This window comes from Pinus tabuliformis, chromosome J (genome assembly GCF_031772625.1).
Source record: "Pinus tabuliformis cultivar Carrire ecotype Pingquan chromosome J, CPIR1, whole genome shotgun sequence".
Lineage (NCBI taxonomy): Eukaryota > Viridiplantae > Streptophyta > Pinopsida > Pinales > Pinaceae > Pinus > Pinus tabuliformis.
This window is the reverse complement of record NC_142295.1, coordinates 1,014,347,710-1,014,364,483: the sequence shown is the minus strand read 5'-3', so window position 1 is coordinate 1,014,364,483 and position 16,774 is coordinate 1,014,347,710. Positions and strand designations below refer to the sequence as shown.

The following is a 16,774-nucleotide window of genomic DNA, read 5'->3' as shown; positions in this document are numbered from 1 at the left end:
GCCTGAATTGTTTACTGGTGGTATTATTTTGCAAAGGTGATGTTTTATTTGTATTTGAGGTGGATGCATTTTGATTGTTTTAATATTGTGAATTATATGTCGTCTTAATTCTAGCAATGACTTAAGATCTCAAATCTTGTGTTTACTTTACAAACTTCATCTTATGTTTTAAGCATTTTCATTGCTCATCCAGACTTCAAGACCCAAACAATAGTGTAATTAGAAGGCCTTTAGCTAGCTGAAATTGCTCATCCATTAGGCTTGAACCAACATCTCTTCTAGAGAAATTCAACAATTCTAATTTAATAATCCTATCGGCCTCTCTTTGTACCTTTTGGGACAATTGCTAGTTATATAATTTTTTAATATTGATAAGCATTAATTTATAATAATTGTGTTTGTGTGTCTTTTTGACGGTTTAAAATTATGATTATATATATAATTTATCACTTTATAATAAATAATTATGTATTTGTGGTTTTTTAAATGTGAGGATATTTATATAATTTTTTAACATTGATAAACATCAGTCTATAATAAAATTGTGTTAGTGTGTTTATGTTTATTTAAAAATAATTATATATATAATTTATCACTCTACAATAATTTTGTGTTTTTCTTTACTTAAAATTATATATATATATTTATTTATATATAAATATTATATAATTTTTAATTTTCTTTTAAATTTAATAAATATAATTTAATATTGTATACATATATATAAAAATATAATTGAAAATTTTATATTATCAAAACATTAATAATTTCATTTTTTATGTTATAAGAATAAAATTCAAAATTTTATTGTTAATTTCATTTTTTATGTTATAAGAATAAAATTCAAAAATTTTATTGTAAACATATTAATATGGTACATGTTGTGTTGGTTTTGAATAAAAAAATTGAGGATTCTCTATAGATTAACTTTGCTAATTAAAATATATTATTTTTTAATATAAAAAATTATTTATTTATCTTAAATTTTATTGGTTGAAATTTTATTTTGCAATGATTCAAGTGAGTACTGTAGTGTACCATCCAATCAAATCAAATCTAGGGTGCAGTGTACCACATTGCACCATCTATCAATTCAAATGAACATAATAAATGTTAAATCAATTGGTCTCAAAGGTTCTGAACATAAGTAGATTTCATTACAAAACTCACGTCGTAACATATATATAATACAAATATCAATAAATTGTCTCACAACATTGCAACCATTGGCCCATATATTACATGCCACATAATTCTAGTCAAGTACAATGCCACATTATGCCTATGAGGTCAATATCCCATAAATATCGTGTTCAATATAATATCTTTGACCTTATGACACGCATTATATAAAAAACTTGTCATCATTCAATATTAAATAAATGAATATAAAAAATTTGTCATCATTCAATATTAAATAAATGAATATAAAAAATTTGCTTAAATCAGTCTCTTCAATGGTCATTCTATATACACATTACATAATATTTTTTAATTTAAAAAAAAAAAAATAATAAAAAAGGAAAATGTTTTAATTAATAATACTATATAACAAGCCTTGTAATAATAATGTGTTTTTCTTTTATTATCATAAATTAAATTAACTAGTAAAAAAATCATAAATCTAAAATTTTAATCAATTTTAAAAAATCAAATTAATAGTTTTTTGGGGTCATTTCAAACATATTGATCTATCCTCTATTAATGTCTAAGATCCTAATATGCAACTACATCATCATGTGCATGTTGACAAAACTTGACCATCTAAAATACTTTGTTGGTAGTTTTTAAGGGGGTGAACTTTCACTCATGCCAAATGCTTTTGGGTTTTGGGTTATTCACATGTTTTCTCACATCTAAAGAAGACAATCGAATAGCCAATGAAAAGTAGTTTTAGATCATAATCCACTTATGGTGGTGGATGAATTCATATTTCAACAAATAAAATTAGCAACAAAGTTGTTCATACATGCAAACAATGCATAATTACAATTTAACAAAATACCTCAATTTACGTATTAGTAAAAGTTAAATTGATCATATTGTAAACCGTAACATTAGCTTGAATTCAATGTTTTTACTTTAATTTAGTTATATTTGAAGAGTCAAAGACTAGCTACTATGTAACACTTTATGTTATATATTAAGATTTATCATATGTCAATTTTACCTCACAACTAATATTGTGAGTTTAAATATTTGTCTATAAAAAATTAAAAATTAAGTATATTTAACCTATGTATTTTTTTCCACAGGTGGGAAAATCTATCATAACTCAGTTGTCAAACCAGCAATGAGAACATCCATCTCAAGTTGTTATCCACAAATGCACGCTGACTCATCACCCTTATTCAAGAAAAGCCATGCCACCTAGAATAACATACCTATTTCCTTACATCCCAAGAAAATGAACTCGGCTTGGGTCGTTAACTTGTTTCCTTATGTCCAAAAAAATGAACTCGACTAGCTCTTAGCCAAACAGAAAAACAATTTTAAGACATACTCGAGGCTATTAACCATATATTTATATGTGTGTAAATAAATTAAAATGCTTATTTATTAGCTTATTTATTATTTATTATTTAATTAAAAAAAATTATTAACTTTTTGAAAAATTAAAATTCGTGAATAGACCATTGATAAGAAATTTTCCCTACCTAAAATACGAATTAAATTTAAAAAATAAATGTAAATTCAAGTATTTATGAATCATCATATTAGAATATTTTATTAGCTTCCTAGAAGAATTAGGGTCAGTAAAGGGATCATTGATAAGACACTTTCATTCGTACCAAATTAAGTTAAAGAAATGGAACATGTTCTTTCCGAGGTGCAACACTAAATATTGTTGACCAAATTAGAATGTTTGGATACATGAGGTATGAGAGCCAACTAGAGATATAAGTTCTACAATGGTTTATAGCTGATGTGCTATGAAATGTTTTGATAATATACTTTTTTATATTGTTTGCAAGGTTTATATGAATAAAGTAATAATTGTGGATTGAGTAATAAACATTCTTTCACAAAGTTAACATTACTAATTTTTTTTGGAAAAAAATGAATCATTATACAATACAACTAAAGGAATTTTATTCATCGAAAGTCATTTTCTGGAGAAGCTAAAGAAGTTGTGATCGCTGAAATGATATCTTAATATACAGGATGCAAACAACACTCTATCAAACCATTCAAGCTTTAAGAACTATATTATTATTTGGATAGTCTTTTATTTTGATCGGAAAATTTTAGTTTTCAATTAGTTTTGAAATTTTTAAATATATTTTTTTGAAATTTATTAAAATTTTGAAAAATAAATAAATATTTAAAAATATATATTAAAAAATGAAAGTAAAAAATTAAAAAATTTATTCTCCAAGTATTATAATAATATAGGATTTTTTACAATACTATGGGATAATATTATAGACTATCAATATCACATGTCCAAAAATTATAACTCATTTCAAAATCAAAATATTTTATTATAATTTAATTTTATAACATTTTTAAATTAAAGCTTAATACTTACAATATAACAAGATTCTTAAGTATGGATATTTACTCTCATTTTATCATGGATATTATTAACTTCTAAATAGACTTTGTTACAATACCATGGCTTATCAATACTACTTGCCAAAACCATAACTCATTTCAAAATCAAAATATTTTATAAATATCCCCGATCGGGGTGAGAGCTGGTGAAGTGGTCTCAATGTAATTGTGAGGTATAATGATAGATGGTCGGATGGCAAACATCATTCACTGCTTCGCATGTCTAAGGTGGCAATGAATGTTGTTACATGTATTGTGAGGTGTGGGCTCTGATTAGTAAGCTCGCTTTAGAGGTCTGGCTCAAGAATTTCAATCTGGTCGATTGTTGTGGTAAAATGATTCCTCTAGGCTCCAAGGGTGTCTGCGAAAGGGTGGTACGAGTGCATCTTCGTCTCCCAGTCTGTAAATGATGTTGGGGCTTTAACCATTGTTTCGGGTTTATGGGTTTTTTTTCAAATCGTTCCCTTAATGATAAACCAGTTGCTTGAAATGGTATGGGGAGTCTGTAAGAGGAACTACCATGATTGGAAAGAAGCCCTGATTTCAAAGGGTTACTGGGCATTGAAGGCAAAAAAAGGTGGCCTGATGTGTCAAGGTTGGGTCAACTATGTGAAGCATACTCTGTTTTCTAAGTCTCTTGCTTACTATTATGTTGTATCACGTTTTTTCATCTTTTCAGCGATACATTACTTCTAGTCTTGAAAGGCTTTTGTGCCATGTTGTCTCTCTGCGTGATGGTTGCCAATTCAGACAAGCTCCTGCATGGTGGTTGATGTGATTCTCATATTTTGGTTTAGTGTGCTCTTGTGTGGTCTGCAAGTCATCCTTATGGCTCGACCCTCCTCTCATAGAGAGAATGCAAGACAGGGGGGGCCATGCTCAAAGCCGAAGCAAAGGATGAGGTCGATGTGTTGGGAAATCTCAGCCTCTGCAACCCAGGCCTCGAGGGCAACATAGCATTAATGGGAAGACCCAAGAAGATGCTCAGGTTTATCATCTTAACACGCCTCGCTCTATCCATTAGTTGTTCTCACGGGGAGGAATCAAAGTTAAAACAAAAGGCCGAGAATATTGACCTGGACTTGGAGGATTGGCAAACTTTGGTCCAGGATCCAAGCCATTCTCGAGGCGAATATACTCAATTTCAGTAGACGGTTAATTTATATTGGATTATGAAGAATATTGTGGCAAAAGCAATGGCGTCCATTTCTATTGGTTCATCCAAGCCAAACACAAACCTACAAGAAATTCACAGGCAATTTTAACTTATCCAGCGTCAAATTCAACTCCAAAATGCTTGCCCTAACCAGATCAAGAAGCACATCGCTTGCCTCCGTCAAACAGAGCTGTCAGGATGATCCAAGTGGCTCCAAAGACACACGGAACAAAGAGGGATTATGAACGCTCGAAAATCAAAGTGCTCATAATGATTTCAACCCAAGACCAAAGCATAGATCTCGTCGCCATGATCGTGGAGGTGTGAACAGTTTGTCAATCCGAGCTCGTATGAGGGAGAATGAACCAGTCAAAGTTCTGGTCAAAGTTGGGTTGTGGGCCAGGTTTAAGTGTCCTACAATTTGATCGACCCTGGGGAATGAAACCTAGCTCCCGAAGGCAGTCGAAATTGTGGCCTCGTTAATTTTCCCAATATCCCTTATTTTCTAAAGATTTGAAAATCTCCCCCATTTTTAAATAAAAATTAAAAATAAATAAATATATATATATATATATATATATATATATATATATATATATATATATATATATATATGAATATGGTGGCGGGTCACCACCCCCGCCGCCCCCAAAGCCATATAACAAAATTTTATTAAGGGGCCGACGATCCATGACCCCCGCCAGCCCTCCCGCAACCACAAAACCACATTGTAAATCAAATGGGGCTCGGCGACCATCACTCCGCCGAGCCCTCCAACCTCCAACTCGCATTTAACATTAAACATAACACACTGGGGTGGGCACGGGCCACCTCCGGTGGACCCAGCGCACACCCCCTCCCCCCAAACCTTAACTGTATGTCAATGTTTAATGCGGGGCCGGCGGGGATTGAACTTGCCCAGCTCACATGGGTCGGCCCCCACCGGGCGGCCCCCTATCACGGCCATCAAACAAGTTAATGCGCCCATCCATAACGGTACAAACAACCACCCCCGTACGTTGACTCCAATACGCCAAAACACACCCCTATTTTGGTTAAACAAAACAATAATGTATAAAAAAAGGGAGGGGCGAGACCAGACCCCTCCTCAACAAACCACTTAACTTAACCATTGCGCCCAACTATTTCATTGGGTAATTTGCCCTCCAAACCTTAAATGAAATTTCATTTGCACAGTGCGGACAGATGGAGGAACTAGGAGCGGGCACGGATTTCGAGACAAAGGAGGAAAAATCTTGGCACGCAGTTCGAGGCAGCGTTTCGCAGGAGGGGTGAAATTTCACTTTGTTAAATTTTGACAAATTTTATATGGTTTCATCACTTCTCGACACCACGAATGCAATGGCGTTCTCCGTGTATCCATCAGAGTTCTGCATTTTTCAGCCATTTTCAATGTGAGGGTGGAACCATCACTGCTGCAGAAATAGGGAGTGGAACCATGATCCTTGAAATTTTCCCGATGAGGTAATTTTTCTCCATGTTGGAGTGTAGTCAAGTTTACAGTCGTTTTTCATGGTTTTCCGCAGGGATCACAATGGCGAGGTCAAATTCGCTTTTGGAGTTGCAGATTTCCAGTCCACCTATGGAGCAGAATCTTCGAGGAATCTAGGGGGAATCTAAAAGATTCCTTGAGCCTTAGATTCTCAATTTCTCAGAATTCAAAAATTGGACAGTCGATTTTACACTATTCGACACCACAAATCTGATGGTGCATTCAAATTTCTCATTCTCTCATTCTATTCTTCAGCCACTTTTCTAAGTGGGATGCAGGGGTCAGCGTTCATGTGCGAGCAGCGATTTCCATGCGATTGATGTTGTGAGGTCGATGGCACAAACAGCTTCAGCAGTTTGACATCCGCTTCTTCAGATGGCCTTTGGTTGTGAAGTATATGCAGTGTTCATGTACTTCTTTTGCTATGCATTGTGCTGCACAAGTCCCTGCTTGATGGTTGATGTGGGATCATGTTTCTTACTCGTTTGTATGATTCCTTGCTTGATGTGATGCAGAATCATCTATGTGATGTACTTATTTTCATGATTTGTCATGTTGTGTTTTGAGATCCCTTTGTTGTATGTTGATGGGATACTCATGTGTCGCCATGCATGTTTGCTTTGAGATCCCTTTTATGCCATGTTAGCGAGATACTCATCATGCATAAGTTTTTGTGTCATACTAATAGGAGTCTTTTGACTGAGAGTTCTGGTGGTGGAACATCTCATGGCGCCACTCCTGCATGAGGGCATTTTCCTTGTATGATAGTGACATCATCTCTATGTACATCATCACTTTTGACAGCACTTCATGCAGTGGCCTACACCATCTTGACATCAGAGCCCAGAGACGTAGTGCCTCCTAAACGAACTCCGTTATCAACGGCTTATGTTTTCTTGTGTTGATGATTGACATGTTCCTCTTCTTTGCAGTATGCACATGTATTCATTTATGTTCATTTAAAAATGCAATTTAACACATCACGAAAGTAAAAGGTCTTGGAAGGGTCCTTTATCACACCCGGCCCTGGATCAAGTGGTATTAGAGCGGTCTTTGCATTGATGTGAATTGCAAGCGTGAACAATGGAACGTGCAGCGACAGAGGATGAAAAAACATTGTACGAGACCATGCTCAAAATTTCAAAAAGAGTGGAAATGATGTATGAAACTCTACAGAAAGAGACAGAGGAAAATGAGCGATTACAACTTCAGTTGCAAGCCACGGAAGAGGCCCGGAAAGAACTGAAGCACAACAACCAAAATCTTCAAACAGAGAGCGTTGAATTGAAAATACGCCTACATGAAGAGAGAGAGGAAAAACAAAGTTTGCTACAACAGCTACAAGCTAAGGACGAGGCCTTGGAAACGCTGCAGCGTGACCCATGCGAGGTAAAAGTAGTTCTCCATCTTCATATATGTGTCCTGATGATGATTTCGTTGTTTTTGAAAATCATACCACAAGAATTGGCTCCAAATTGTTGAAGAAAATGGGGTATGAAGGAAAAGGCTTGGGCGTTAATGGCCAAGGCATTGTCAACCCCATCAAAGTAGAAGAATTACCCCATCAAGTAGGACTTGGGTATGTCAGAAAGGAAGTTGGGGAATGCATGACCACAGTTAGTAAACCATGAACAATAGATGATGAGAAGCCCTTATCAATTCTTTCCAAATTGACATAGGAGGTAAAATATGTTGATTTCATTTTAGTTTTGTCTTCATATGGTATGATTTCTATTAGAGATTTGGGGATCCCAATTACAGGGACAAACATGAGGCTCCTTACCAGGACAAGGCATGAGGAGGAAAAAGAACTTGGTGTTAATAACCAAGGCATAACTCAACCTTTGGAGGTTATGCATAAACATCAATTTGCAGCCTCAAGATACACTAAAGGAGAATGCTCAAAGGTGTCAGAGTCATCCGAGACATCGTCGAAATCGTCGAGAAAAGAGAATGATGGGAACGCACCCCCTTCATCCCACGACAATGCCCATTGTAGGGAGAGAGCTAAGGCAAGCTCTCATCGCCATATTGACATCAGAGACAACAAGGAAAGGTTTAACCAGTTTTGATATTCGAATGTTCATTTCGGTTATAATCATGTTGTTAGAGATGAACGTAAAACATGGCATCGAAAAACATGTACCTTTTGTGGATTACATAACCATACATTTTCTAAGTGTTGGAAAAGAATTGCAGCACACAAAAGGATGAGGTATGAAAGACCCTCTCAACAGCATGTAAAGAAACAGGTTACGCAGATCTGGAGGAAGAAGAACTATTGCAGTCATTGCGACAGAAGTGGCCATCAAAGAGCCACTTGTTGGAGGCTCCATCCAAAGCAGCGCCTTAAAGACAAGTGTCGGTGCGTGAACTAGGTGAAGCAGTTGTTCGACAAGCAAAATCGCCACAAGGAGGTAACCCATTCACCTTGATAATGAAAAATGGTTTCTAGACATGTTGTCATCTCATGGTCGTGCTTTTGTAAATCATTTGTTGCATTTTAAAATGTAAAAGTGATGATGTGTTTTCCATCACTTGTTCAGCAACAATGATGTCTGGTCTTATTTTGAGTTGCATTTTACACTGTGAAAGTGATGTTGTGTTTCCATCACCTGTCAAAGCAAAACAATAGTGTTTGGACTTATGTTTGTAAATCATGTGTTGCAGTGATTATGTGTTTTCCATCACTTGTTGGAGCAACAATGATATGTTGGCCTTGTTTTCATAGGTGGATTGTTGCGTCCATCTTGATGTAAACTTGACCACGAAGTACGTGTTATAAACTCGTGGAAAGTGTGGGACGCTTGGGTCATTAGTTGGTCATGATAGGTAAGTGTATAGTTTGTGAAACAATGTACTACAGGTTGCAGAGGTTGCAGGTGTCGGCTCATCGCCTAAGGCTCTGAAGAACAAAGGTGAAGGAGATGGAAGTGAGGCCTTTTAGGGTTCCTGTGATGAAGACAAGGTATATAAAAGTTGTAGATTGTTTTTCATGCTTTTGGAAGACCAAAAGCTCCTCAGTGGTGAGGATTGATCCAGCTGACTCCAAAGACACACAAGACAAAGAGGGCTTATGAACGCTCGAAAATCAAAGTGCTCAGAATGATTTTGACCTAGGACCAGAGCATGGATCTCATCATTCCGATCGTGGAGGTGCAAACGGTTCATCAATCCGTGCTCGTATGATTGAGAACGAGCCAGTCAAAGTTCTGGTCAAAGTTGGGCTGTGGCCCAAGTTTAAGTGTCCTACAATTTGACCGACCCCGAGGCATGAAACCTAGCTCCCAAAGGCGATCGAAATTGTGGCCTTGTTAATTTGCCCAATATCCCTTATTTTCTAAAGATTTGAAAATCTCCCCCACTTTTAAATAAAAATTATATATATATATATATATATGGTAGCGAGCCACCACCCCCACCACCTCCAAAACCATATAACAAAATTTTATTAAGGGGTAGACGGGCCATGACCCCCGTCGGCCCTCCCGCAACCTCAAAACCACATTATAAATCAAATGTGGCTCGGCGGCCATCACCCCACCGAACCCTCCAACCTCCAACCCGCATTTAACATTCAACATAACACATTGGGGTGGGCACAGGTCACCTTCGGTGGACCCGGCCCACAACCCCTCCCCCCAAACCTTAACCGTATGCCAATGTTTAATGCGGAGCCGACGGGGATTGAACCCGCCCAGCCCACATGGGTCGACCCCCACCGGGCGGCCGCATGTCACAGCAATCAAACAAGTTAATGTGCCCATCCATAACAGTACAAACAACAACCCCCGTACATTGACTTCAATACGCCAAAACGCACCCCTATTTTGGTTGAACAAAACAATAATGTATAAGAAAAGGGAGGGTTTGGGTTTGACCACCCGACCCCTCCTCAACAAACCACTTAACTTAACCATTGCGCCCAACTATTTCATTGGGTAATCCGCCCTACAAACCTTAAATGAACTTTCATTTGCACAGTGCGGACAAATGGAGGAACCACGAGCGGGCACATATTTCGAGACAGAGGAGGCAAAATCTTGGCAAGCAGTTCGAGGCAGCGTTTTTTGCAAGAGGGGTCAAATTTCACTTTGTCAGATTTTGACAAATTTTATATGGTTTCAGCACTTCTCGACGCCACGAACGCAATGGCGTTCTCCGTGTGTCCATCAGAGTTTTACATTTTTCAGCCATTTTCAATATGAGGGTGGAACCATAACTGCTGTAGAAACAGGTAGTGGAACCATGATCCTTGAAATTTTCCCGAGGAGCTAATTTTTCTCCATGTCGGAATGTAGTCAAGTTTATAGTCGTTTTTCATGGTTTTCCGCAGGGATCACAAAGGCGAGGTCAAATTCGCTTTTGGAGTTGCATATTTCCAGTCCACCTATGGAGCAGAATCTTTGAAGAATCTAGGGGGAATCTAAAAGATTCCTTGAGCCCCAGATTCTCAATTTCTCAAAATTCAAAAATTGGACAGTCGATTTTGCACTATTCGACACCACAAATCTGATGGTGCATTCAGATTTCTCATTCTCTCATTCTATTCTTCAGCCACCTTTCTAAGTGGGATGCAGGGGTCAGCGTTCATGTGCGAGCAATGCGATTGATGTTGTGAGTTCAATGGCACGAACAACTTCAGCAGTTTGACATTCGCTTCTTCAGATGGCCCTTGGTTGTGAGGTATATGTAGTGTTCATGTACTTCTTTTGCTATGCATTGTGTTGCACAGGTCCCTGCTTGATGGTTGATGTGGGATCATGTTTCTTACTCATTTGTATGATTCCTTGCTTGATGTGATGCAGAATCATCTATGTGATGTACTTATTGTCATGATTTGTCATGTTGTGTTTTGAGATCCCTTTGTTGTATGTTGATGGGATACTCATGTGTCGCCATGCATGTTTGCTTTGAGATCCCTTTTATGCCATGTTAGCGAGATACTCATCATGCATAAGTTTTTGTGTCATACTAATAGGAGTCTTTTGACTGAGAGTTCTGGTGGTGGAACATCTCATGGCGCCACTCTTGCATGAGGGTATTTTCCTTATATGATAGTGACATCATCTCTATGTACATCATCACTATTGATAGCACTTAATGCAGCATCCTACACCATCTTGACACCAGGGCCCGGAGACGTAGTGCCTCTTGAACGAATTTCGTTATCAATGGCTTATGTTTTCTTGTGTTGATGATTGACATGTTCCTCTTCTTTGCAGTATGCACATGTATTCATTTATGTTCATTTAAAAATGCAATTTAACACATCACAAAAGTAAAAGTCTTAGAAGGGTCCTTTATCACACCCGGCCCTGGATCAAGTGGTATTAAAGCGGTCTTTGCATTGATGTGAATTACAAGCGTGAACAATGGAACGTGCAGCGACAAAGGATGAAAAAATGTTGTACGAGACCATGCTCAAAATTTCAAAAAGAGTGGAAATGATGTATGAAACTCTACAGAAAGAGACAGAGGAAAATGGGCGATCGCAACTTCAGTTGCAAGCCACGGAAGAGGCCCTGAAAGAACTGAAGCACAACAACCAAAATCTTCAAACAGAGAGCGTTGAATTGAAAATACGCCTACATGAAGAGAAAGAGGAAAAACAAAGTTTGCTACAACAGCTGCAAGCTAAGGACGAGGCCTTGAAAAAGCTGCAGCGTGACCCATGCGAGGTAAAAAGTAGTTCTCCATCTTCATGTATGTGTCCTGATGATGATTTCGTTGTTTTTGAAAATTATACCACAAGAATTGGCCCCAAATTGTTGAAGAAAATGGGGTATGAAGGAAAGGGCTTGGGCATTAATGGCCAAGGCATTGTCAACCCCATCAAAGTAGAAGAATTACCCCATCAGGTAGGACTTGGGTATGTCATAAAGGAAGTTGGGGAATGCATGACGACAGTTAGTAAACCATGAACAATAGATGATGAGAAGCCCTCATCAAAGAGCCACTTGTTGGAGGCCCCATCTAGAGCAGCGCCTTAGTGCGTGAACTAGGTGAAGCAGTTGTTCGACAAGCAAAATCGCCACAAGGAGGCAACCCATTCACCTTGATAATGAAAAATGGTTTCTAGACATGTTGTCATCTCACGGTCGTGCTTTTGTAAATCATTTGTTGCATTTTAAAATGTAAAAGTGATGATGTGTTTTCCATCACTTGTTCAGCAACAATGATGTCTGGTCTTATTTTGAGTTGCATTTTAAACTGTGAAAGTGATGTTGTGTTTCCATCACCTGTCAAAGCAAAACAATAGTGTTTGCACTTATGTTTGTAAATCATGTGTTGCAGTGATTATGTGTTTTCCATCACTTGTTGGAGCAACAATGATATGTTGGCCTTGTTTTCATAGGTGGAGTGTTGCGTCCATCTTGATGTAAACTTGACCACGAAGTACATGTTATAAACTTGTGGCAAGTGTGGGACGCTTGGGTCATTAGTTGGTATGATTCCTTGCTTGATGTGATGCAGAATCATTTGTGTGATGTACTTATTGTCATGTTGTGTTTTGAGATCCCTATGTTGTATGTTGATGGGATACTCGTGTCGCCATGCATGTTTGCTTTGAGATCCATTTTATGCCATGTTGGCAGGATGCTCATCATGCATAAGTTTTTGTGTCATACTAATAGGAGTCTTTTGACTGAGAGTTCCGGTAGTGGAACATCTCATGGCGTCACTCCTACGTGAGGGCATTTTCCTTGTATGATAGCAACATCATCTCTACGTACATCATCACTATTAATAGCACTTAATGCAGTGGCCTACACCATCTTGAGACCGGGGCCCGAAGACGTAGTCCCTCCTAGAAAAACTCCATTATCAACGGCTTATGTTTTCATGTGTTGATGATTGACATGTTCCTCTTCTTTACAGCATGGACATGTATTAATTTATGTTCTTTTAAAAATGAAATCTAACACATCACGAAAGTAAAAGGTCTTGGAAGGGTCCTTTATCACACCCGAACCTGGATCATAGGATCCAACTCCAAAGATCTTGCGCCCATCGACTCCTCTAATGAGTAACTGGACGATCAACATGGTCATGTTTTACTAAAATTTTGAGAAGTTTACATGATGGCTTTATAGTCTTTTAGTTTTTGTTCTAGTTACATAGTTATTAGGACAATTAAAGATATTCACACTTACATTGCACTAGTAGAAAGTCTAAGACTCTTTAAATTTTGGACGGCTTATAATGCAGTTAGATGGCCAACATACCTAGTTTCCCACTGGGCAGGTTGAGGCCATGTGACCCTGTTGGATGTGGATGTATACATTGTCTGCTTTTTGAAATGGGAGTAGTCTACCTAGGCGGTAGAATGGCCCGTTTTCCGGCACCGGCCGGAAAATCGTCCGGCTCAGGCCACCGGGAATGTCTTCACCCTCCACCACCCTCTCGGAGCTCTGCCACCCTCCTTCTCCGCTTCTCCGCCACCCTCCCTGGCAATCCTGACATTCCCTGCCAGGGCCTGACAAGATATCGGATTCGGATGCAGAGAATGGGGCCTGACATCCCCTGACAAACTAGCCGCGGTGTATTGTTCGGGAGCTCCTTATTCCTGTTCCATTCAAATTGTCACCCGGTTGTCACCCGCGCACTAGTTTCTGAAACTAGTTTAACGAACAGCAGGCGTGAACGAACAGCAGGTGTGACTTCAGTTAGGAATACCAGTTTCAGGATGAATGGGCCTGCACAGGACCTTAAACTCTCAAAGCTTCCTCAGATTACATCTGCAAATTCTATGGTGAAGATTAGAAGGTTCATATTTGAGGTATCCATAGCTGCCGTAAGTATCACAGTTCTTGCAAGTCTGGCAGCAGTTTACCTTATTAGGGGGATTCGACAGAGTGAGGTGATTGAAGAATGGGAGCTTGAATATGGTCCTCATAGATTCCCCTACAGTGAACTTAAAGTGGCCACAAAGGGATTTAGGGACAAACAGCTGCTGGGGTTTGGAGGTTTTGGCAGGGTTTATAAGGGCGTTATTCCCAGCACTGGGCGGGAAGTTGCAGTGAAGCGGGTTTCGCATGAATCCAAGCAAGGGGTGAGGGAATTTATTGCAGAGATTGCAAGCATTGGCCGGCTGAGGCACAAGGAACTTAGTTCAGCTTCAAGGTTGGTGTCGGTATGAGGAAGAGCTTCTGCTTATCTATGATTACATGCCAAATGGTAGCCTTGACAAGCTCTTGTTTGAGAGCACACAGAATATGTTGACTTGGTCGCAGAAGTATACAATTTTGAAAGGGGTTACTTCGGCTTTGCTTTATCTTCATGAAGAATGGGAGCAGACAGTAGTCCATAGAGATGTCAAAGCAAGCAATGTATTATTAGATGCATATTTGAATGGCAGGTTAGGGGACTTTGGGCTTGCTCGTTTATATGAACATGGTTCAAATCCTCACACCACCCATGTAGTTGGAACTACTGGATACCTTGCTCCAGAGCTTCCTCTTACTGGTAAGGCCACAACAAGCACTGATGTGTTCGGATTTGGGGCTTTATTGCTTGAAGTGGCTTGTGGAAGAAGACCCATTGAGCCGAAGATGTCTCCCGAAGAATTAATTTTGGTTGACTGGGTTCGAGAGTTGCATTCCAAGGGAAAGCTTTTGGAAGCAGTTGATCCTAGACTTCTTAATGAGTACCATGTTGAAGAAGTTGGTCTCGTTCTTGAATTGGGTTTGCTTTGTTCCCATCCTCATCCCGAAGCTCGACCTAGTATGAGAGAAGTAGTGCAAATGCTTGCAGGCGATAAAGCACATCCTGTGCCACCTTCTGAACCTCCTTCGGCGGACACACCTACAAGAACTGAAAATCTTGATGAATTCATTGTTTCATTTTCTTCACGCAAGCATGGTTCATCTATTGCTATCTCACATCCTAACAGAAGCTCAGATGGTAGGCTAGTTTTCATACCGGATAGAACATCACCACTTTCACTGTTAGCAGCAACAGCTTGAAAGGTGTGTGTAATTAAAACAAGTCATGGAGTAACTGTTGTTGAAAAAACATATTTATTTTGGTCCGTTGGTGCATGATCCATGTCTTCTTGTTTATTGGACTGGCCAATGATGAGTTACTTCCTCTTCAAACAGACTAAGAGCTGGAGTTCCAGAGATACAGAGCTTGGAGTTTTCCTTTTGATATATCAGAAAAAAAGGCTAACAGATCTGAAGTCTATGATTGCTGAGTGTAGACAAACTGTGTGCAGTTTTACTAATCTTCAAAGAGTATTTGATGCAACAAAATGTAGTGATTTTTCTTCAGTTGACCCAGTTTTTCATCTCAGCAAATGGCTTGATTATCTGATACAACAGAGATTGTAAATTTAGAGGAGAATTTCTTCTCTCATGTTTAAATTATATTTACAAGTCACAAAAAAATAACAGTGTGTGTTGAGTTTCTTTCAAGTGTGAAGATATGCCGAGTTACATTATCTGTGTAACTAGCAGTTTCCATTGTATATGAAATGCATAAAGAAATCTCTAGCTTGCATTCTTGTGCTTCAAAAACAAAGTTGTTTCCCAATTGTATTTCTGATTTTAGGGGCGACATTGTTTCAACGTTTGTACATTCCTTATAGAAAAAAAGGTGAACAATCATCTGTTCCCTCTATATTAAAAAAACAATCCTTGTTGCTTTATGTACTTCTTTGTTATAGTTTTAAATATTTTGAATTTCCTATTTATCTTCACAATTTTTCTGCTATAGATTCTTCTCTAATTGCTATAGGTTGCTCTCCAGGTAAAACAATTTAGTATCAAGTGGTTGTTGGTTTCAAAGGGGGGCATCTTTGTTGCCAAGTTGAAGAAGCTTGGTTTGCAGAATCTTGTGTTCTTGAGGCCTTGTTTTGAGGTCTTGATCAGAAAGCTAGAGAAATCTCATTTTCTAGGTAAAGAAGCTCAAGTTGGACAATGTTGTGTTGTTGTAGTAGTGATTATTTTGAGGTAGCTAGCTTCAGTGAGAGGCTAAGAAGATATATGTGGTAGGAGAAATGACATCTAGACATTTAGAGATCGATAAATTCTATGGCCACAACTTCCATTTATGGAGGTTGAAGATGGAATATTTGCTTATTGAATGAGAGTAGAAATCAGTACGAAGGACACAAAGTCTGACATCGTGAAGTAGGAGGACTGGGGCAAGATGAATGATAAGGTCATGGCCTTGATTGGTCTTGATATATCAAATTCTATGTTAATGGATGTGTTAGGAGAAGCTACAATAAAGAAGAGTTGGGATAAGCTTGGCTTATTGTATCAGGCTAGACTCCTCATGAATTTGATATTCCCGTGGAAGAAGCTATATGCTCTAAAGATGAAGGATGGTGACAGCGTTATATATCACATTAATGCCTCCAATGCCTTGCTCAATCTTCTTGACCATTGGTGATGAAGCAAACGAAGAGAAATGATGCATAGCTTTTTCTTTGTAGTCTTCTGAATTCTTGGAAGAGTTTGATAGTTTCCATTGGTGGAGCTACAGAGGTAGAAATCTCAAGATGGATGAGATTATAGGTTAGTGGCTACAAGATGAGA

The 16,774-nt window shown here is 38.3% G+C and overlaps 1 pseudogene; it reads left to right on the top strand.

Moving 5' to 3' along the window:
• Positions 1–13,917: 13,917 nt before the first annotated feature.
• LOC149230302 (L-type lectin-domain containing receptor kinase S.4 pseudogene) lies at positions 13,918–15,196 on the top strand (annotated as a pseudogene).
• The last annotated feature ends 1,578 nt before the right edge of the window (positions 15,197–16,774 follow it).